Genomic DNA, 23,981 nt, shown 5'->3' on the forward strand with positions numbered 1-23,981 from the left:
ACAACCTTCTGACAAGAAAAATCAACAAGATTCACTTAACAATCATATTACCAACTTAACAACTGCAGTGTTTCACTTAACAACTGTGGCCAGAAAGGTAATTAAATGGGGTAAAACCAACCTAAAAATGGTATCATTAGCAACAGACATTTGTGGCTCAATTGTTTTTTTTTTAATAAAGTTTTATTTGGGTTTTTACACACAAAATACAAGTAAAACATCTTTTTTGAAAATAGCATGGTCCCTGGTTGAACTTCTTTATACAGACACAAAACCCAATTTCATGCTCCTTTTTGTATTCTGTTCCATATCTTATACTATGTTACATTTTCTATATAGTTTTTCCCCTCTTTTAATTTTCTCAATTTTATTTTGATTATCTCATCTCAATTTAAATCATTATATTTATACTTTTGTCTGTTCTGTTTCAATTTCATATTATCTTTTCTCATTAAAGAAATTTTCTCCTGTAGTTACTAATTGGAGTATGATACCTTTATATCTCTTAATTACATCCATTCAACTCTTATTTAAACTTTAATATATACCTTAAGTTTATGACCTTCAATATAATACATAATACATAACTTCCAATCGAATTCTGTTTGGCACATTCTTATAATACACACTATATTCTTTTTTAAAAAAGAAAGATTGTAAATATATGTAATTATAAACCCTCATTCCATTCCAGTTCAGTTCTATCATTAATAATCATTAAAACCATAACATCTTTAACACTTCTTTTCAATTAAATATCATACTTCCTTAAAAACACACATAATCTCCATAATTAATTTTTCCCTTATTTCATCAAGTAATCCAGATAGTCCCGAGTTATATCTTCTTATTTCTTTTTCGACTTTCTCTTCCTGGGAGTTTTGTTGCGATATTTCAGTTAGAATGCATCTTTTGGAAGTCTTGTTGAGATTTTGCTGTAAGTTTTTTTTTAATTCCAGGCAGTCTCCTCCCTTCCAGATCCTGCCCTTTTATTCTTCATCTCTCCTTTCCTGTTTTCAAAAGCTTTTAATTATCCAGAAATCTTTATTATCCCTTTGACTTTTTATTTTTTAGCATTAAATGCCTATTGATGTCAAAGTGGATTTTTTTTCCAATTTCTTGCTTAAGTCTCTTAGCTGTCGGTATAGGAAAAGGAGAAAACCAAATCTTTTCCCTTTTCTCTCTCCTTTGCAGCTTAAAAATCTTCTTAGGGAACAATGTTATTGTTTTTTAACAGTTTCAATTCCAGGGTACCTTATTTGTTGCTTTTGCTGTTTGACCTGGTCAACCAAAACTTTCTCTTCTTATCTGCCTCCTGCACATTCTTTTCCAGTCAAGTTCTTCTTTGTGGTGGCCATTTCTGACCACCGCTGCAACCGCCTTCGGGAAAGGGAGTAATGACCAGCTGGGGAGGAGAGATGCGGCTCTCCTCAACCCTGCTGGCAGTCTCCCCCCTCTTCACCACCTCTATGGGGTGGCTTAGCCCCGAAACCAGCCGGCTCGGGGCGCTCCAGCGGAGAGCACGGATCAAAGCCTCGCAGAGACGAGGTTTTGGTCTGTCGCTGAAGAAGCTCAAACCAGAAGTTCCTTTGTGGCTTAACTGTTGTGGTAAGTCAAAGAGTACATGCAGAAAAGGCCTGCAGTTGTTTTTAAACTCTGGAATGTATTCTGCAAAAAAGCAAACAGCAACGAAAATGTAAAACCCAGAAAATACTGCAACTGCTTTCCAGATTCATTTTTATCTGAGAAATCTCAATCATAGAATGATTTTGTTAACTGTATGGAAAAACCATACTTTGTTCACTATATGAAGAATTTTCCCCTTTATTTTATATTTTTTCCAGCTATCCCACTTTGGTGATTTAATGTTAAAAAAAAGGATCAAAATTTAAAAAGATGAGCATAAAATTCAGAGTGATCCATTCTTTTATATCGGACCATTTTTCTTAATCTATCATTATCAAGGGCAGTTAAAATGTTTTATGACTAGTTGATGACTACATTTTAATGAAGTTCTTAACCTATGTTCAGGCTTCCTTTTTTCATACTCTAAATGTTTATTTCTTTACTACAGCCCAGTTAAGTTGTCTCCGGAGATACTCCTAATGAGTTTAATAGAGAGGTGCGCTTTGCTAAGTTGCTTTAAAAGATCTTCGTAAATGCTTTGGGTCGCATTGATTGTCTTGTGATCTGATCTGATCCTGCTCTTTGGCCTGTTTTATTTCTGGAGAAACATATGTACATTTTCTAAGGTCAGCAGGAATTCTGTAATGGGGGAAAATTGACTCTGGACTATCCCAGACCTGGCCAAGTATAGTGATCACGCTGTAAGGAATTAACAGTAAGGTTTTGTTACACTGTGAAAATTGGAGAGTGAAGGTTGAAGTGAATTTTTCTCTGATTGTTATCTTCACTGACATTTAAAAAATAGAGAAGAAAGCTTTTGAAAAGGACTCTGCCTGACATGGAAAAGAAATATGGGCTATGATGGAGTCCAATTTTCCAGCTCAATGTTCTTGCTATTACAAGATTTCTTTTTAAAGGCACTGTGAATGTCTTCTTTTATTTTTTACCAACTATATTTCACACAGCTTTGTTTATGGATACATCATTCAAAAATGGAATCTCTTTCTTAAGTCATAGAGCATAAGTAATTCCAGTAATTAAAAAAGTAGTTCTGAAAAAACTTATATTTCAGTATATGTTCTCTTCAGATGTATCTTTATAATAATTATAACCATCTTTATAATAATTGTGTAATAATTGTGCAACTAAATCTCATTCCTACCGGTTATTTCCTACTATTAATTTTCTTTTAATTTCTCTTCCTTTGCAAAAGCCATCTGAGGTCCTTCAGGAACAAACCAGGATACAACGCACAATATACATGTGTGGGTCACTTCTTTCATTTTAACAATAAAACTATCATTTAATGTTTACATGCAGATCCTGCATATCTTCCAGTCAGGGGAGTGTTTCAAAATACTTAGCAAAGGGTTATCTGGGTGGTTGCTGGGTGGGCGTGGCCATGGTGGGCGTGGCCTAGTTGGCTTCCTGCACCATGGCAGGGGGGCTTTTTTCCTCTCCCCAGGCTCCGGAGGGTTTCCTTGAGCCTCTGGGAGGGTAAAAATGGCCTCCCTCGGCTCCGGAGTCTCTCTGGAAGCTGGAAACGGGCCCATTTACGGCCTTCCCAAACTTCCAGGAGGCCTGTTTTTCGCCCTCCCCGAGCCTCTGTGCGTGCCCTGCACTTAACCTGCATCCAAAACAGGCTGCATGGGGACTCCGGGGAGGGGAGGGCTGGGCGGGGCCAGCCAGGAGTGGGATTTGGGGGTTCTCTGAACTGCACAGAACCTCAGCTAGGGACTCTCCCAAACTCCTGCAAACCCCTGTATGGTATCAGCATTATCAAAAGAGCTACATCCCTAGGATCCCATTCAAAAGTGCCATTTAGTATATCAGTAGGAGTAAACAAAGAGAAAAACTGAAATAGTTTTCAAAAGGAAACCATGGAATCAATGAATGTTAGCAAACAGATGCATTTCTATCAGGGGTGGGATCCAACAGGGTTAACACCTGGTTCGGGATTTACGAGGTTCGGTGATTTATGATGTGCTTCCCTGCACGCTGCGAGCGGGCACCTGTAAATTGTCATCAGCACACTGCGTGCAGAGAAGCAGCCTTTCAAAAAGCCCTCTTTTCCTACTTTTTAAACTGCAGCTGTGCCTCGCATGGCAGCTGAAGTTGAAAAAGCAAGAAATAAAGGTCAGGTAAGAACCCAGGTGGGTGGGTGGGCAAAAATATCAGCAGACATAGAACCATTTCTATGTCTGCTGCTCTTCAGAGCTACCGGTTCTACAGAGGTGGACAGAACCAGTAGAAACCCACCCCTGATTTCCATGCAAAGATAGGCTAGGATTTGTTGCTTCAATCATTTCATACATGCCTCTGGACTTCCGGTCTCCTCTTGAGCACACTACCCTTGAGTGTGCTCTTTGATCTTTGAGTGCAGGTAGTCCTTGACTTACAACGGTAAGTAAAAGATTTTAAAGATGAATATTAAATTAAAGTCAGAGCTTTTCCTTTTGGGGTTAATGGATAAACAGAAAAAAACATCATGGCAGATTACTTCAATATATGATTACTGTGATGAAATTACGATATGTACAGAGGTGGAAATTTTCAACACTATCCAGTATGAAGGAATGGTTGGTAAAATTGACAGATTTTGTTGAAATGGATAAATTGATTTGTTTGATCAGAGAAAAGACATTTATTGGTGGTTGGAATGTCTAATGGGTTTTTTGCATAAAATAAAAAGTGATTTATGGTTTTGTTTATTAGACAGGATAGATTACAGAAAGAGGAGCAATCCAATGTAGAGACAGAGTTTAAATATATATTTGTACTTAAAACTGCTCTGAAAAATATCAGAAACTACTTGATAGTTTTTCTTTCTTTTTTTTTTTAACTTTTTTGTATTGTACTTTTTACTTTTTCTTTGATTTTTCTTCTTTATATTAGTTTGTGTTAACTTTTAGCTGGTTTAAAAGTGTTTAATAAAATAAATAATAAAAATTGTACACAAAAACATAGAAGCACATGTGAAAGATTGATTCAAATATAATACAAATCATCGTTTTTTAAAAAATACTTTAAAAAAGTTAGATATTAGGACATCGTGCACCTGAGCATGATGATAGTGAATTTATGATGCTTGTAAAAAAATTGATAGTGAAAGAGCTATTTTCCTTCTGGTCCATAATTGCCTATATAGAGAACTACCAACCAGTTAATAGCTTAAGTGTCTCTTTATATCAATGGTATTTCCCTGTGGGCAGACACTTCTCATGGGTGGGATGCTACCGGTTCTGCCCAGTTCTATAGAACCAGTAGTTCTGAAGAGCAGAAGACATCAAACCGGTTCAGTGTTTGCTGCTGTTTGGCCTGCCCGCCCGCCTGGGCTCTTACCTGTCCTTTATTTCCTGTTTTTCAACATCAGCTGCTTTGGCGGCACAGCTGAGGTTGAAAAAGCAGGAAAAATTTTTCAACGCTGCGCACCTGCAACAGCACTTTTCAGCTGTCCGGGCGGCACAGCATAAGGTGACTACGTGCAAAACATAGTCACTGAACTGATAGTAACATCAGTTGAATCCGACCCCTGCTCTTCCTGCAAAATATTCCAAGCTGTATCACCATATTGAAATTCTACTCATTCTTGACCAGTAGGAGAGGAACTTATTCATCCCATTGCTGGAATTGCACTACTATTTATAAGACTCTTAAACTGGATCATTCTGGGATGCTGATTTCCTTCAAGTGCTTATTTTGGGGGGAGTTGATTGGAATTGCTTCTAGGGACATACTGGTAGTCCTTGACTTACGACCACAATTGAACCCAGCATTTATATTGCTAAGCAAGACATTTATTGAGTTTTACCCCATCTTACGACCTTCCTTGTTACCGTTGTTTAAGTGAATTATTGCAGTTGTTAAGTTAGTAACACGGTTGTTAAGTGACTCTGGCTCTCCCATTCACTCTGCTTGTCAGAACGTCGCAAGAGCAGATCATATGACCCTGGGACACTGCAACCGTCATAAATATGAACCAGATGTCAAACATCTGAATTTTGATCGCATGACCAAGAGGATGCTGCAACGGTCATAAGTGTGAAAAATGATCATGTTTCTTTTTTCCAGTACCATTGTAATTTTGAACGGCCACTAAATGAACTGTTGTTAAGTCAAGAATTACCTGCATAACTGTTTGTATTCTGTATTTAACGCCAACCCACTGCCCAGAATAAAATCTGCTTTTTGCTGCATTTTCAACAAAATGATAAAAGTTCTGTAGGTGGAGAGAGAGGGGTGGGGGAGGGAGTGATGATAAACATAGACTCAATGATAGATAGATGATAGATGGATAGATAGATAGATAGATAGATAGATAGATAGATAGATAGATAGATAGATAGATAGAGTCATGCCCTGGTGAAGACTGACTCTGAGGGAGAGGAGGAACAGCCCACAGGGAGTGGAAGTGTGGCTCTGGTGGTTGTGGAGGAGGCTGGGGAAGGGCAGAGGCCGGCTAGGCAGTCAGAGAAGGACTCAGGCCCATCCTCTCTCCATCCTAGGGCACGCAGGGAGGAAAGGATAAGGGAGAGATGTGGTCTACTCAGGAGGAGAGGGCCTTGATCCTCTTCATGGGCTGCAGCTGTGACAATTGGATAAGAGGACAGACATTAGTACTGGCAAGTGCTGGAAACAAAGTGTGGAAATATCTCTAGTTTATGGTTCCTCTCTGAGTTTGGGTTGTTTTTCACTCTTTATAAATTTAAACGGCATTTTCCTCCTTCTGGTAACTGCTTGTGTGGGAGTTTATTGTCTCCAGTCAAGGATATTTGGAGCTTGGAAGCAAAGTGAAGGAATAATAGAGGCTTCACCTGTTTTTTGTGACTGTGTTTATTTTGTATCCCACCCTGGGTCATCACGGATAGATAGATAGATGATAGATAGAATAGAATAACAAAGTTGGAAGGGTCCTTGGAGGTCTTCTAGTCTAACTCCCTGCCTAGGCAGGAAACCCTACACCACTTCAGTCAAAGGGTTATCCAACATCTTTTTAAAAACTTCCAGTGTTGGAGCATTTATAACTTCTGGAGGCAAGTTGTTCTCTCCTTGATTAGTTTCCACCCGTTGCTTCTTGTCCTGCCCTCAGGAACTTTGGAGAATAGCTTGATTCCCTCTTCTTTGTGGCAGCCCCTGAGATATTGGAACACTGCTATCGTGTCTCCTATTTGAAAAAAACGAACAAACATGTTCCTGTATTTTACATTCATGTGTTTTAATAATATCTTTTTTTCCTTCGAACAGCTCAAGGTTGAATGTATAACACTTCCCTCCCAGCCACATTTGATGGTCTCAGTAGCTCTATGAGGCATGGTGGACTTTGCAGAACTTCACAGCTGAGTGGAGATTTCTGTTCAAGGTTATTGAATCTTCCCATTTTAAGCAAAACGGACTCGGAATAAGAAGACAAACTTGAAATGTGAGGGCAACGATGGAAACCCTGCTTGCAGCCTCCTGGGTCTTCCCTCCTCATGCTAGTGAAATTTGGCAGCGAATCACCAAATTACAGCTCTATGCCCTTCTGCTTATAAAATAGATTGTAACCTTTTTTTTCATTCCCTTCTACTCACCCACTTACCCAAAACAAGGGCAGAGCAAATGCCCTCATCCCATTTCCTTCTCAAGTCACCACTGGATTGATCGTAGGACCAAAAGGATGCTTTAAAAAAAAAAAAATAAGTTCCGGATCACCAAAAGGAAGCCTACTATTGGGCTAGAGGTAGGATGATACATGAATCTGTCCATTTCAGCTTCCCTATCTCACTTTCAGTACATCCATTCTTCGCACAATTTATAGCACAATTTACAAGCAGAAGGGCTCTCACAAAAAAAAATCGAAACAGACACTCTTTTTTGTTATTAGTTGCAAAGTCATGTCCGACCCATCGTGACCCCATGGACAATGTTCCTCCAGGCCTTCCTGTCCTGTACCATCTTCTGGAATCCATTTAAGCTCATGCCTGATGCTTCAAGTGACTCCATCCAGCCACCTCATTCTCTGTCATCCCCTTCTTCTGTTGCCCTCGATCTTTCCCAGCATTGGGCTCTTCTCCATTGAGTCCTTCCTTCTCATTAGGCGGGCAAAGTATTTGAGTTTCATAAACACTCTTTATTTTGATGCAAATTCATCTGAGCATACCTACGTTTTGCCCATCCAGGTGGCAGTACCTTGTGCCTCCAACCTTAGCTGTTCTTGAGTGGGTTACATAAAATTGGAACAGGTTATCACACAGATAAAAAGAGTTGTAAATAGGTTTGGAAGTTGTTGTGTTTTTTAAAAAAGAAATAGGAAACTGTTACATTGTTGCCAAGAAAACAGCATTAACATTAACATCTAGTCATTAGATTTTTTTTTATATTCATTCATTTTCATATTCCTTTCTGTATATACATTACTCCTTATTTATTTTAATAATATGCAATTTTTTTGCATGCCTTTCCCTAATATGTTAACTGTTATACAAATATACATACTTGCACACATTATATATTAAGAATAGTACATTGCAAATCTTCAAACTGAGTACCCAAAGAAAAGTTTGCTCTTGATTGCAACTGGATTTGTGATGTATGAAGGCATCAAAAGGTATTTTCTGAATGAGCAACCGGGGAAATGAGGCTCACATCCACATCAAATTGAAATAATAGTGGTCTTCTTTTCTTTCTTTTTCTTTAGAAGCAAAGCTACCTACAGTATCAGGATGTGAGCGAAGAAATTGTTCTGAAGATGTACGCCAGAGGCAACAAAGACCTTTGTAATGCCATATTGTGAAATGTGCTCTCTACACCCTTACACAATTTAGACAGGAAATCAGTACTGCTTCCACTGGAGATAGGAAGGTAGACTCCTGGATTCATGTTATTAAGAAGATGCTTGGGGGAAAAAGAGGTTAGTTTTTTCTCATGCTTGAAGCTAAAACCACAAAAAAAAAAATATTTTTGCCTTATAGATGTTTCTTCTGAATACTTCAAGAGTACAGATGTTTTCACAAAAAGTATGCTTTTTGGAGGTCACACTGAGGCATGTTCTATGCCAATAGATTCTTGCTTTTTCAAGAGCCAGCCATTATTATCATTGTTATTGTTGGTCTCACAGTCAGCCAGATGTTTAAACTAGTTTTGGCACTTGGTCTATTTATTGAATGTTGTTGTTACTGTTATTGTTATTCAAATAAAGGGATTCCATGAAAATGGCTAGATAGTCATCACAATAGAAATGTCCATTGAAAACATTGTTCTATGTGAGCATTAGAAAGCAATGCAAAGACTGAGAAATCTTTGTGTAGAGAAAATAACATGATGAAATCTAACAAACATCTGATGTTGGGTAGGGAAAGAGTCCAGATCCAGATTGCCTGGTTCATTGGGTTTTTTAAAAAACTGTCCTTTCTTCCAACTCAGCAGAATAATGGCAAGAACTCATGGAAGGAAAATGGAAACTGCATCTGTCCATCTTCACAACAATTCTTTGAAAATTAAATAAAAGGGAAACAAAGTTGATGTGGTGAAGAAGCTAGCCAAAGAAAGATCAGATTCAGATGAGGTAGTGGAGATGAAATATCCTTCACTGCATCCCTATGGGAAAGGCAATAGGGCCATGCTTGTAATGTTGGCAACTGTCCTCTACTAAGCCCAACAGCTCAGACCAAAACATATGCAGCCCATCCCAGGCTTCTCATTGATGCTGGCAAAGAGATTGGAAAGAATTCCAAAATCTAGGCTCCACAAGCTTCCTCTGTCTTGTTACTTTCTAAGAGATGTTTGATGGAGAAACCAAGACTGACTTTCACCATCCTACTCCAGGGAAATCCCATCAATGATCTCTTTTAATACTCATCCTATTTTATGTAAATGACAGGTCACTTTGGAGAACATTAAGTGCTGCTCATTTACAGATTCAGGTGCTGTTTATAAACATATGTGAATCATCTTACAAGGAACTTTGCTTGTAAAAAGCCACAAGAGAAATAGTGAAGCTCTTAGAGTACTACCTCTGCAATTTTGGAACACAGATATGGATTGCTATTGTTTATGCTTATGTTTACTTAACAGCTTCCATTATTTATTATTATTGATTGATTGATTGATTGATTAGCCTTTGGGCCATATCAAAGTGCAGAATTCCAGAAACAAATTATTACCCCAATTTGATCAAAGCAATTTAAAATGGAATTGGATAAAATACTTCCAACAATTTTAGTTTGTCTAAGTTCTGATTGTGATTAGTGCCGAGAGTTAAATTTGCAAAAAGAGGGACAGAGTCATGTGCTGTTAATAAAGAGCAATATTTTTTATCCTATGGTTTCCTGAAGACATCATGGGATCACGATCTCATGATCCTCATTAACAGAGTTGGAAAGGACTTGGAGGTTTTCATGTCCAACCCCCTCCTCAAGCAGGAGACCCTTAGACAATTTCGGACAGATGTCTGTTCAGCCTCTCCTTAAAAGCCTCCAGTGATGGAACACCCACAACTTCTGAAGGCAAGCAATTCCACTGGTTAATTGTTTTCACTGTCAGGAAATTTCTCCTTAATTCTAAATCGGTTTTCCCTTTGATTAGTTTCCATCCATTGCTTCTTGTCCTGCCTTCAGATGTAATATTTCTGAATCTAGAAGCACTTCATAAATCTTATATTTTTTGCTTGAAGATGTGCAAAACAAAAATGCATTCAGAATTGTATCAAATTCCATTGAGGGTAGTTTAGGAAGAAAGCTATGTATCCTGTTCATAAAACTGGCTAGAGTTTCTTTTAGCTAAATGTAGTTCCTACGTAACATTAAGATAAACACTCAGGGTCATAATAAGTTCACATCTGGCTCAGAGTTTGTCTGCCTGTGTAATTAAAATATTTCAAGGTTGTTTTGTTTCCAAAGATTTTGGAAGGTAGTAGCAGCTTCAGCAGACACTAGGAGTATGGGGTGAAAAGGCAACCTACTTTCAAATCTCTGTTTGGCCATAAAAGGCCATGGCTAATTTGGCGTTTGTTCTTGCCTTTCAATTGAACTAGGGTTGATGTTTGTGCACATGTGCAACTAGAGAAGGAACACACATGCTGTTTTAAGCTCTTGGAGGAAGGGGGGTGGCAATTTAATAAATGTGTGTGTGTGTGTGTGTGTGTGTGCATACACACACATGTAAACACACTGCATATATTCAGCTGGAGTTGCATAATTTCAATTCTAATTGCGCACTACTTTCTCATATGAGCTAGAATAGAAGCATCCTTAGCTCTCTCCCCATCCCATTTTATCCTTACTATGACTTTATGATGTAGGTTGGATTAAATCAGGGGTCTCAACCCCGGTCCAAGGACCCACACCGGGTCACAGCATGTCAGAAACCAGGCAGCACAAACAACAGAAGCTCCATTCGCGGGATGCAGGCAGCAGGCGAAACCACACCCCTCTGGTTTACGGAAAAACTTCTCTCCACGGAATTGGTCCCTGGTGCCCAAAAGGTTAGGGGCAGCAGGTTCTGACCAGTTCTGGAGAAATGGTAGTAGAAAGTTTGAACAGTTCAGAGAACTGGCAAATTCCACCTCTGACTGGCCCCGCCCCCATCTATTCTCGGCCTCCTGAGTCCCAGCTGATTGGCTGGGTCTTCTTTGGTTGTCCTGCACAGGAGAACGGAGCTGGAAAGCAGGTTAGTAGGGTGGGGAGGGAATGAGGATTTTGCAGTAACCTTCTCCCAGGAGTGGGGTAGGAATGGAGATTTTACAGTATCCTTCCCCTGGTGTGGGGTGGGGTTGCAATATCCTTCCCCTGCCACACCCACCAAGCCACACCCACAGAACTGGAAGTAAAAAAATTTGAATCCCACTCCTGGTTGGGGACCACTGGATTAAACGATGTCCTTTTTCCAGATCACCCCATATCTTCTGCTACTAAATACAGAATTTCACCTAGCCATACCTGCTGCTTTTAAAACATTTTCACCCATGTCTCCCTTCTGAGTCTCAGTTCATTGCTACAGTATGCAACAATAGGATAAGATTTCCTGGTTTTATCCATTTTTTTTTTTAATTAGCTTGAGGAAAATACCAACCCTGTAACACAATGGGAGGACCCTTTGTATAAGTTTCCTGACAACAAACATTGTTTTCCCTTGTCTGCCTTTTCAATTTTTCAACGGTTATGTTTGTTGCACATGATTCATGAAGTTCAACCAAGCCCAGAGCTATTGTTTTTTCTTTTTGCCTTGGTATTTTGAAATTCTCCTCCCACCCCTGCCCCTTTTACTGGAGTTCTATTGAGGAAGGAAATAATTGCCCTGCAACTACATCAAACAAAAGTTAGCAATTGGGAAGATCTCAAGGCCCTACTGCTAAAGAAGATAAATAAACACTGACCTTGTTGGATCTTATGATACCTACAAAAAAAGTTTAAGTAAAAAAAACAACATTCTTTTAACAACAGTAGTTTGCGGATACTAGGTCTGTAGAAGGACCTATTTTTTTGTGCTGAAAACAGGGATCAGCTTCTTCTGAGAAGTTTCTTCCTGCTAAATTGATTCCAGGTCCATAATAAATATTTATTACAACAGGAAACTTCTTCTGGCAGTCTTTCATCTAATCCTACCAAGAGGCCTGCTTGGTACCTAGAGAATGAGAAGATGACTTGAGAATACAAATGGGAAAGACAAGTGGAGTGGCGTATTGAAATCAGGGAGGGGTATGCAGGGGTGGGATTCAAAATTTTTAACAACTGGTTCTGTGGGCGTGGCTTAGTTGGTGGACATGGTGACTGGCTGGGTGCGGCCAACTCTACATCACTCACATTGAGGCACACATCTCCTCGCCTGGCCTCTCATGACTGTGGGAGTGCTGCAACAGTCGTAAGTGTGAAAAATGGTCATAAGTCACTTTTTTCAGTGCCATTGTAACTTTGAATGGTCACTCCATACAAGCAAAGTACCAGCAAAGGAGGGGAAAAAAAACTCCAGAGAAGTTCTTGAGACAGGAAGTCTAGTCCTACCAAGAATGTAATAAGGGTTAACGGAGAGGAAGTTCCTTTAAGCAACACCAGAATGTTTCCTTCCTGCCTTCTTTATAGGATTAGGCCAGTAATTTCTTCTAACAACTGGTTCTCCGAACTGCTTAGAATGTTAACTACCGGTTCCAGCAAATAGGTGCGAACTGGTAGAATCCCACCCCTGCGGGTATGGTGTTTTTGTAGTAATTTTCCTATATTTTTCTGGATTTTCACAAATGCTTGTGCAGAATGGGGAGGGCATTATATAAGAAGGCTTTAAAAGTTAGAAGCAAAACTTTAAAAGGCAGACTCTGATAAGAGATGGAAGGGTGACATATATAACTCATTAAAAAGGCATTTGGATGACAGTGGGAATACCGGCTAAGGGAGAGATCCTCTAACAGAATTCAGAACAGGCAACAAAGCCTTCAAATAGGAATCATTATTGTTAGATGCTGTTTACTTGCTATACCTGTCAGCATTGCAAGTTTTGAGAGATAATGGGATCAGAAACAAAATTTATCTGTTTCACTTTCCCCCCCCAAGCATATATTCTATTTCTGGGGGTTCTTAAGACAAGATGAAAGAATAACCCAGGATAAAGGGGAAAACAGAAGTACATAAACTAAGAACATTTGAAGATGATCTAGTTTTAATAGTTGAAAAACCTCCAGGAGGAGTAGGTATACTAACGAAGAAAATAATTTGGAGCATTAGATGGACTCAAAATTAATAAAGAGAAAACTAAACTATTAACAAAAATATGAATACAAAAGATAAAAAAGATTTTACAGGGAAAATTGGTTTTAGGATTTTTTTAAAAAACTTACACATGTGGATATTATTCTACCAATTAAGAATTTCACATTATTTCAGAATAATTGTATGAAGATGTGGGATGAAATTAAGAAATATTTATTAAGATGGAAAAAAATTATAATTGCCACTGTTTGGTAGAATTTCTGTGATAAAAATGAACATGTTGTTTAGGATGATATCCTATTATTTAGGATTAACTGAATTATTTCATAATTTTATATTTATATTATGATATGATAGTAAATATCTGCTGAAGCTAACCTCAAATAGCATTATATTTCATAATTTTATATTTTTTCCTTCTTGTTTTCTTTTCTTGCATATTTTTGTTTCTCTTTCTTTAGGTTTGCTTTCTACTCTATGCAAAAGCATAAATAGTCTATCTAATCTAATCTAATCTAATCTAATCTAATCTACACTTCTCCAACATGCTGATTTACTCCAGCAGAATATACTGAGGATTCTACCTGGATCCTAAAAGTCTAATTATCATTCTATGACCAGACAGACAAATGATTGCAAGAGAATAGCAAAAAGTTTTGCTTTACTGGTAATTGGTATCTGTATATACAGACTATTTGTCTCACCACAGGGGAAAAAAAGTAATGAATCATTGCTTTTGCTGTACCACTGACAAATAGACTACATATGCACTTTATGCATATGGAAACAATTGTGTTTTCTGTATCAGAGGAGATAACAATTTGAAAAGTGCTACAGTCAACAATATGAGTATTGGACAATAGGAAAGAACACAAAATAGTGGATAAAAGCAATACGAAATGCACAGCTCAGAAGATTTAATGTTTTTTTAAAAATCAACATTAATATGCCATCAATGAGCCATGTCACATTTCATATAGTTCAGGAAAAGTGGCTAGTTGCTGAAAATTGGATTTACTTGATACTATAATTTTACCTTCAGCAATAACAATTGACTTTGAAATATTTTTTGTTACCTTAGACTTCAGCTATAGTAGAGAAAATAAAAGTCCATTATCCTATTTGCATTATTTGCATCAATTCTTCAACCTTAATATTTCCCTCTGATCTCTTCCATTAGTATGTCACATGTTTTTTCTTTCTACAAATTGTCACATCTACTGTAGATTTCCTCCATATTTGACTCATTTTATCACATAAATGTCCCACATTTTCTGGATGCTGTTTTTCCCCTCCTGTTTTCTTGTCAGAAAAGCACTGAGATAAATTAATTGGACAGGTGTCATTTTATTAGTGGGGATTTGAACACCTTTCTGTCTTACTCTGACATACTAATCAGTAGAGTACTCTGGCTCTCATTCAGCACCCCTTTCCCTTGTGAGAAGGTCCTGTACATTGCACCTCATGCTCCTTTGCTTGACAGAGTGCACAGTAAGAGCACAGGGGTCACTATCTCAATCCCTATTGATTGCAGGTTCCAGCAGAGCATCTCTGAGAGATGACCATCCAGATTCTCTTTGAAGATCTCCAACAACTGCAAACTTCTCAGTTGATACTGATTGACAGTTCATACAGGCAGAAGGTTTCTCCAGGGATCTAATCAGAATTTTATTCCCCGTAGTTTCAAACAACTACTTCTGGTCCTGTCCTCTGGGCAACAGAGAATAACTCTATTCCCTTTTCTATGGTTCAGTCTTTCAGACATTTGATGATGGTTATCTATCTCCCCTCAGTCATCTCTTCCATAGACTAAACATGCACAATTCTTCACAGGGCTTGGTTTTCCCAGGCTACAACATCCAAATGGGGTCTGACCAGTAGTGGGATTAAAAAAAAAATTACTACCAGTTCTGTGGGCATGGCTTGCTAGGCGTGGCTTGTTGGGCGTGGCAGGGGAAGGTTACTGCAAAATCCCATTCTCTCCCCACCTCACTAACCTGCTTTCCAGCTCCATTCTCCTGTACAGGGCACCAAAGAAGATCCAGCCGAACAGCTGGGACTCAGGAAGCAGAGAAGAGATGGGGGTGGAGCCAGTCAGAGGTGGTATTTGCCGGTTCTCCAAACTACTCTAAATTTCTGCCACAAGTTCTCCAGAACTGGTCAGAACCTGCTGAATACTACCTCTGGGTCTGACCAAGGCACAGGTTGATTCTGTGCTATGTTATGACAGCATATGGCTTTTTAGCAGCTATGTCGTACTGTTGTCTCATATTTAAGTTGTGGTTAACAAGGACATCCAGGTTCTTTTCACAATTACTGCTGCCAAATCAGGTCTCCCTATGCAGCATTTGTGTCTTAGATTGTTTTGACATAGGTGCATTTTTTTCTTCACATTTCTGTTAAATTCCATAACTTTCCAAGGAAACTGGGTTAATCTAGAATAATGTGATTGAGAGAAATGCTATCCAAATGCTCACAAAATGGCTTCTTATAATTTATCCAAGGTCCTTGCCATGTGCAGGAATCTAGCCAACAGGTCTGTAGTTTTCTGGGCGCTCATTTTCTGAAGGTGGGCATAGCACTTCTGCTGTATTTAAATAGAGGTTAATTTCAGCAGAAGGGTCACACATATCCATTAAAAAAACCCACTAAACATCAAGCTTATTATAACATTATTTTAGAGATTTTAAAGCCTTTAAGGAATCCAGTTTGCCCCTCAGTTGCCCCCATGCCAAACAAAAAATGTTCAGGCATTTCCCTCTAAAACTCCCCCCTTTTGGTTTTGAGGGCAAAAAGACAACTGAGACAACTGAGGAAATGTGGATCAAGCACCTGCCTGTGACTTCTCATCCCAATCAAGTCTTTTTGTGGGATTTTGTGGCAGCTTTAAGGATATGTAGGAAAGTACTGTGTTCATGCCCTCAGGTATTCTGAGGTAACTTTTCCCATCAAACACAACTGTACTGTTTTTAACAGCAGAGGGAGTTATGTTACCAGATCTCCTCCTACATTTCTTCAGCATTTTGCATTGATGGGGTGGGAATAAAACATTTTTGCTTTTAATGTTGCTAGCATATTCTTTAACTAAATAACAACTTTCTGAAATTAGCAGAAAGCAGAAAATAAACCCCAGCAATGATGTCCCTGCCCATTTGGGGTCTACTTTTGCAGTAATAGTTGTACAGAGCTTGATGTGTGGCTCTTGAGTGTGTGGAATTTGTGCGCTGCTGTTGTCTTCCACCCATATTTTAACCATTGACTCTTCTGGGCTATGAGGAATGTGGTAGACCAACTCAGCTGAAAACAAATGCCTCTTCTGAGTATTCTAAGACTTGAGGGCATCCATCCATCCTTAGATTTCTGGGGTTGAATTACTATTTGAGGCCATAGATAAGTGAAGGCCTGAAGGTCACAGAATCCAAACAGTAGCCCTTACTCTCAATATCTGTTCAGATACTTTCCTAATTTGCAGAAAGATTATGAATCCTGGAGCTACCAAGACCAGGAGTCAGTAATCTTGCACAGGCACGTACAGAAACATATGTAGGGATTCACGTTAAGAGGGTTTTCCAAATGAACATCTATGTGTGGAATATTTCTTCATTTACAAAAAGGAGAAAGCTGCCCTAAAAATATTCAAACAATCCATCACAGTTTTACTTTAAAGTGAAAAAAATTGTGATTCAGCAAAATGGATTCCACTAGGGCATGAAAGGATACATAAATTTACTGAACCTACTAGTATCTGTCTTGAAGCATTTTTGGATTTTTTGTGCATTTTGTGCATGTACATTTTGTGGAGCTTCACTTAAATATATATATTTCTCTTCCCCCCCCGCCCCATACCTCCAGCTCAAACACACCCCAACCAGGCACCCAGATGAAACCTAGCTTCCTAATAAATGATAGCCATCCATTTACTCGGAGCCAAGCCGCACTAAAAGCCTCCAATACAGGAAACACAATGTTGCCAGCCAATCAAGACAAAAAAAGCCACAAAACAGACAGAACACCAATCAAGCAGAACACAGCAAACTCCAAGACCAATAAATACAGACCAAGACTTCCAACCAATCAGGATAAAGAAAAAAACATTCTAGCACAGCAGTAGGCTAGCACCAAATTTAAAACAGAAACGGCTGTGAAAGTCTGACTCACAGACGAACACTATACAGAAGTCTGATGATGGCAGATGAGATTCTTCCAAAATGTTGCTACAACTTTAAAAGCACAACTATAATGATGTGGGAAAATACCCAAACAAAGCTGAATACCATACATATAAATACCCATGAAAATTTAAGAATATATATATATATAGAGAGAGAGAGAGAGAGAAAGAGAGACAGAGAGAGAGAGAGGAGAGAGAGAGAGAGAGAGGGTATGTAGAAAGTGTATTTATTGACTGTGAAAGAGATAATGATTTGTCTTGTACATTTTAATGATGATTGTTTGATAACATGAATGATTGAATATAAATGACATTGATAGATGGCAGGACTACCTGTTTATCATTATATGAGTAATAATCCAGTTTAGTTCTCTGTGACAAGCTATGTTTCTCCAGAGATCTTTCAGTTTTGAGCCATGATAGAGTCATGATTCAAATCAGAAACATTTATGCACTTGCCCTATCGCTGAGGTATTGTGCCTTCCACCTTTTTTATGGTGAAGTTTATGGTGAGGTCATCAAAACCATTAAAAAGCAAAAGTCCAAAATCTTTTGGCCATGTGATGTGACACCTGGGAAAATATGCTATACTTCACTTAATCCTCTAAGGAAAGATTGAAGGCAAATGAGGTCCAGGCAGAAGGAGAACGTCATGGCTTCAAAATCTAAGGGACTAGTTTGGACAAAACTCAGCAACACTTTTTCGTATGGCTGTTCATAAAAATAGGATCTCCAACATGATCGTCAATGTCCTATGATGCCAACAAGAAGAAGAGGTTAAAAAGAAATGTGAATGAGTTAATGCCTTTTGTAATTGGCAGATCCAATATGAATGAAGGAATAGGTATTTTAGAGTATACAAATTAATCATGTTGATTGAAGAATGGAATTGCTTCTATTTTCTGAAATAAAAAAAACGGAGCATGAAAACCCCTTCTAATCATTAAAAATGCCTGATTATTCAATCCCAAAACATCTGAAAAGTTGGAGCGGACTATAATAATTGGGAAGAAGGAAAAATGTGCATTTTACCTTCACCCTAGTAAAAAGGATTTTCACAGATAGTTTTGAAACCTCTTTGGCCCCAGGATATAATAATATTTTATTGATGTGACAACACTAGAAAATATCACTTCCCACCTCCAGAATTTCACTAATTTCCTCTGTCTCACATTTGCATTTCTTTATGTTATAAAAAAGAGATGAGCAAATTTGAGACTTCCAGGAAGTGCTTAGCCACAAGTCAATAACCAGAGCCACACAATGCAACTCAATAGCTGGAAGTAGGGAAATCGGATAACAAATTATATTATTTTTGGCAGCACCAGTATATTCTCAGCTTTGAAATCTGTTTTCAGTAGAAGAATTTCAGCTGAACAAAACATTCTTGGTTTTTCCCATGTTGTTTTTCTTTCTTTTTTTTTGCTCTAAGTTTAAACTACACTCCCTAAATTAAATTGTTAAGTTTGGGAAAAGAGAGGCTGAACCAGAGCATGAGTGCAACAAATACTTTATTATAACAATAAAGGGCTGACCGTGCTTGCCACGCCTGGAACTGGCTCGCAGCAATCAGCAACTGGTTGGACCCCGCAGCCTGCTTTTATAGCTGGCTGCTGGGGAGAACCAACCAATGAGTGAAGGGAAAGGCACGCGCCCACGCAAAGGGACTGGACCTGAGTGAGAACTCCTAGAGTCCTCAGGACATAACACCCCTTCCCCCCAGATGCGAACATGCATAGTCCTTGAGGTAGGCAGGGGGCTTGTGTTGGCGCCCGGAACGGCGCAGCTCTGGAACACTGTCTGTCCGTTCAGGGTCTGTCTGGGAAGGCAGAGCTGGCAAAGTGTCACCAACGCGTCCTTCGGTTCGGGCATGCCCGGGACTCGTAGGGTTGGTCACTGGGGACGAGCTCCCGTAGACTGGGTCGGGCTGGTCAACCCTCTGGGCGCCGCTGTCCGAGTTCGGGCTGTCGGGAATGGCTGTAGGTGTGAACTGGTCGCTAGGCACGATGTGATTGTGGGGCGGATGAGGAGGCCCCCCTTCGACTGGTGACTCTGGATCCCTGCTGGCGAGGGTGCTGAGGCACCTCCGCAGTTGGTCTATGTGCCTTCTCCAGACGCGGCCATCCTCCAGTCTGACCCGATACGACCTCGGCCCGGTGATGGCTACGATCTCGCCCGGGATCCATAGGGGGTCTCCAGCGAAGTTCCTCGCGAATGCTGGCTCCTGTAAGATAAAATGTCTAACCCCCGATGAGGAAGCGAGGGGCGAGTCAGGGCAGTAATGTGGGTGAAGTCTGTCCAATACAGTCCTCAGGCACCGGCCCATCAGGAGCTCCGCTGGGGACTTATTGGTGACTGAACAAGGCGTTGAGTGCTGGCTCATCAGGAACCGCGAGAGTTTGTGGTGCCAGTCATCCTTGCTGAACCTAGCGAGGGCTTCTTTAGTGGTCCTGATGGCCCTTTCAGCCAACCCATTACTGGCAGGATGAAATGGGGCTGTGAAAATGTGGCGGATACCCAGGTTGGCAGCGAAACGGCTGAACTCGGTTGATGCGAACTGTGGGCCATTGTCGGAGACAATGGAGTCGGGTAGTCCGTGCGTTACGAACAGGCGTGTTAACACGTTGATGATTGCTAGTGTGGTGGTCGTGGATAGCTGTGCTACGTCAATCCATTTGGAATAGGCGTCCACGACCACTAGGAACATCTTCCCATGCAAGGGGCCGGCCAGGTCGATGTGAATTCTGGACCAAGGGGCACTGGCGCTTTCCCATCTGGTAGGGGTGGCAATGGGGGGGGCAGGACGGGATTCCTGGCAGATGTTGCAGGAACTTACCCAATTGACAACGTCCTCGTCGAGACCCGCCACCACACGTAGCTGCGTGCTAACGCCTTCATTCTCACGATGCCAGGGTATCCCTCGTGCAACGCCTCCATGACTCGGAGTCGCAGTGAGGTCGGGATGACCACCGAGTGCCCCATAGTAGACAACCCTGCAAACTGGACAACTCCTGCATGCGAGTCTTAAAGGGTGTGAATTTGTTTTCAACGTTGCCACCCGGCCACCCCCTCCTCACCCAGTCGAGCACCTGGGCGGCGTTTGGTCTGCCTTGGTTTTAGCAGCAATGTCAAGGGCAGTGATGGGTAGGTCCAACTGGGTGATCTCGAAAATAGCGTTGACAGGAGCGGGGTCTTCAGCCGGAGCGGGTAAGGGGCAGCGACTGAGAGCGTCGGCGTGGGACAGTGTTTTGCCCGGGCGGTGTATAAGTCTGTAGGAGTAGGCTGCTAGGAAGAGGGTCCACCTTGTCATCCCCTAGGGGAAAGGACTTGAGGGTCTGTTTGTCCCGGCCAGTAGGCCCAGGAGGGCTTGTGGTCCGTAACCAGTTGAAAAAATGGCCAAAAAGAAATTCGTGAAATTTTTTCACGGCTGCAACAGCTGCTAGGGCTTCCTTGTCGATCTGGCTGTAATTGCGCTCCGTGGTAGAGAGCGTCCTTGAGAAAAAGGCGATGGGAGCCTCGGCGCCATTGGGAAGTCTGTGACTAAGGACCGCCCCAATTCCAAAAGGGGATGCGTCAGCTGCCAGCACTAAAGGAAGGTTGGGGTCGAATTGGATAAGCACCGCCTCTGACGTGAGTAGTGATTTGACGGCGTGAAACGCCTGGTCTTCTTTATGCCCCCAGTGCCAAGGTGACTTTTTATCCAGTAATCTGTGTAGGGGTTCGGCTACTGAGGCTTTATGGGGCAAGAAGGATGCGTAAAAGTTCAATAGCCCCAAGAAAGCCTGTAGTTCAGTTTTGGAGGTTGGAGTGGGAGCCTCGTGGATTGCCTTAACCTTGGACTCCAGGGGGTGAATGCCAGAGGCGTCAATTTTATAACCCAGAAAGTCCACCTGTCTAGTGGCAATGGCACATTTTTCTTTTTTCAACTTGAGGCCATGCTGTCTGAACCTCTCTAACACTGCTCGCACTCTCTGGAAGAGTTGGGGTCTGTCCCTGGCCGAGACCAAGATGTCGTCGAAGTAGGGTACTGCACCAGGGAGGCCCTGCAAAATCCTCTCCATGAGGGATTGAAAAATACCTGGGGCAACACTTACGCCAAATTGGAGACGCTTGCATCGGAAGGCACCCCTGTGAGTGACAATGGTCTGGAGTTCCGCTGTTTGGTTATCAACAGGGAACTGCTGATATGCTTGAGACATGTCTAATTTAGCGAAAATGGTGCCCGGTTCGAATGTATGTAATAAATGCTGAATGACGGGCACCGGGTAAGCGCTAACTTGCAAAAATTTATTGATTGTCGTCTTGTAGTCCGAGCAAATTCTCAGGCTACCGTCTTTTTTGAGGGGTGTGACAATGGGCATCTCCCATTTGGTGAAATCTGTTGGCTCAATGACCCCCTGTTTTAATAGCTTATCCAATTCTGCATCACGTTTTGGCCGAATAGCAAACGGGACCCTACGCGGTTTTAGCCGGATTGGGACCGCCTGGGGGTCAACTGAGAATGAGATGGGGGTACCGTTATAACACCCCAGCTCCTCGCTGAACACGTCTGCGTAATCAGCGAATAAGGAGTCAGTGTCTGAGGTTGAGACAGCATGGACTCCTGTTAGCCCTAGGCCGAGATGGGGAAACCAATCGAGCCCCAATAAGGTGGGTAGATTGCCGTTAACTACCACTAGAGGTAGGTGGCCTTTAAAAGCTCTAAAACTGACAAGGAACTTGCCTCTGCCGATTACAGGAATGGTCTTCCCCTGGTAGTCCTTCAGGCTAAACTGGCATCTCTGGAGCCGGCTAGTGGATAGGCTTGGCTGGAGCCTCTTGAGGGTGTTCCATGAGATAATTGAGAGCGCTGACCCTGTGTCAACCTCCATGCGGCACGGTTTACCTTCTAGGGAAACGGAGAGAGAAATTTTACTAACAGTGTGGCACATGTGCTTGGCAAGGTGGTGCGTGCGACAGTTTAATACTTGCCTCTGTGGTCCCGAGTGCGAGGGGGGGTGTCTCTGTACTGCGCTCTGGGGGGCTTGGCAGACTCTCGCGATGTGCCCCCTTTTATGACAGTTATTGCAGGTGGCTCCTCTAAACTTGCAGGTGGCCCTCTGATGTGATCCCCCACAGGCTAGGCACAGGGTGATGTGCTTGGGTGGACCGATGTTTTCTTGTTTGGCTCCTACCTGCGACCGTCTGTCGTTGGAGAGGCAGTGGACGTCGTTTTCATCACTGATGGTTTCCTCTGCCACCACCTCTTCGGAGTGGACTGGAAGTGATGTCATCTTGGCACTAGGGCCCTGGATTTCGGAGGCTGAGTTCGTTGCCAACTCAGCTGCTAAGGCCTCCTCGACTGCTTGTGCGAGGTTGAGGTCTTTTTTTGGCGAGAAGGCGCCTTTGCAGGTGGAGGTCCTTGACCCCGCAGACTAGTTGATCGAGGAGCATGTCCTCCAGGTAGGTTCCAAACCCACAATGCAATGCTGCTGTTCTGAGAGCGGCCATATATTGATTGATGGTCTCCTTGCTCGATTGCTTCCTCATACGGAAGGTGAATCTCCGGGCGATCTGTGAGGGCCTGGGAGCATAGTGGTTAGTGAGGATTTCAAGTAACTCCGACCACGGAACGTTTTTCAGCTCACGCGGAGCCACGAGTGCCGTGGCAGTATCGTAGATGGTGGCTCCACAGTAGATTAGGAAATAGGATTTTTTCCGATGCTCTCCCGCATCCGCCAGGCCGACCGCATCGATATAATGATTAAAGCGGTTCTTATACGATTCCCACTTCTCTTCGTCTGGTTTGAACGCCGGGAAGACTGGATTGGAACTCATGGTGCTGGGACCGGCTGAGCTACCTGTGGAAAAAAATCTCTCTGGGGCAGCAGACACAGTTTTAGTGCCCGTGGTAGGCAAGTGATTTCAGCTCCGGAGAGGCTTTTTGCTATCCTCTCTCTCTCTCTGGGTTAACCACGTTTGGCTGTTAGCCGTTGGCGGCGTCTAGATTCGCGCCAGTGTGGGCGTCAGTGACTGTGCTACAGCGCTGTGCTGTGCCTTTTAGGTTTGAAATTCAAATGACAACCGTTTGAATTTCGCGCCTGATACAGAGCGGCTGCGGCTCGCAGCGCTTCACTTTCCCTGTAGCTGGGCTAACAAGTGGCTACAGACGCTTCTAACTTTCGAACCTGACCACTTTCTCTGGCTGAGGATCAGCGTTCGCTTCTCTTCGCTTGCTGACCGCTTTTTCTGTCGGCGGATCAGCGTTTGCTCTTTTTGTTTGCTCTTTTTGTTTGCTGACCGCTCTCTCTGGCTGCGGATCAGCGTTGCTCTTAATGCCGGCCGATCGCTCTCTCTGACTGCGGATCGGCGGCTAGTGACTCAGCGGTTGCATGGTGCTTCTGGTAGCCATCCCATCCTCGTCGCCAGTGTTAAGTTTGGGAAAAGAGAGGCTGAACCAGAGCATGAGTGCAACAAATACTTTATTATAACAATAAAGGGCTGACCGTGCTTGCCACGCCTGGAACTGG

At 41.7% G+C, this 23,981-nt stretch overlaps 1 protein-coding gene and 1 long non-coding RNA gene across 3 annotated transcripts in view; one reads left to right on the top strand and one right to left on the bottom strand.

Moving 5' to 3' along the window:
• LOC148125167 (uncharacterized) overlaps window positions 1-3,887 on the top strand; it is a 58,329-nt gene extending 54,442 nt beyond the window's left edge. The window contains exon 3 of the long non-coding RNA XR_015744452.1: window positions 3,763-3,887. This is a non-coding gene — a long non-coding RNA (uncharacterized LOC148125167). The remainder of the gene's footprint in view (window positions 1-3,762) is intronic.
• GPC6 (glypican 6) overlaps window positions 1-23,981 on the bottom strand; it is a 900,996-nt gene that overhangs the window by 496,469 nt on the left and 380,546 nt on the right. The window lies entirely within an intron of this gene.

This window comes from Pseudonaja textilis, chromosome 8, assembly GCF_049901715.1.
Source record: "Pseudonaja textilis isolate UNSWEBS1 chromosome 8, rPseTex1.2, whole genome shotgun sequence".
Taxonomy (NCBI): Eukaryota; Metazoa; Chordata; class Lepidosauria; order Squamata; family Elapidae; genus Pseudonaja; species Pseudonaja textilis.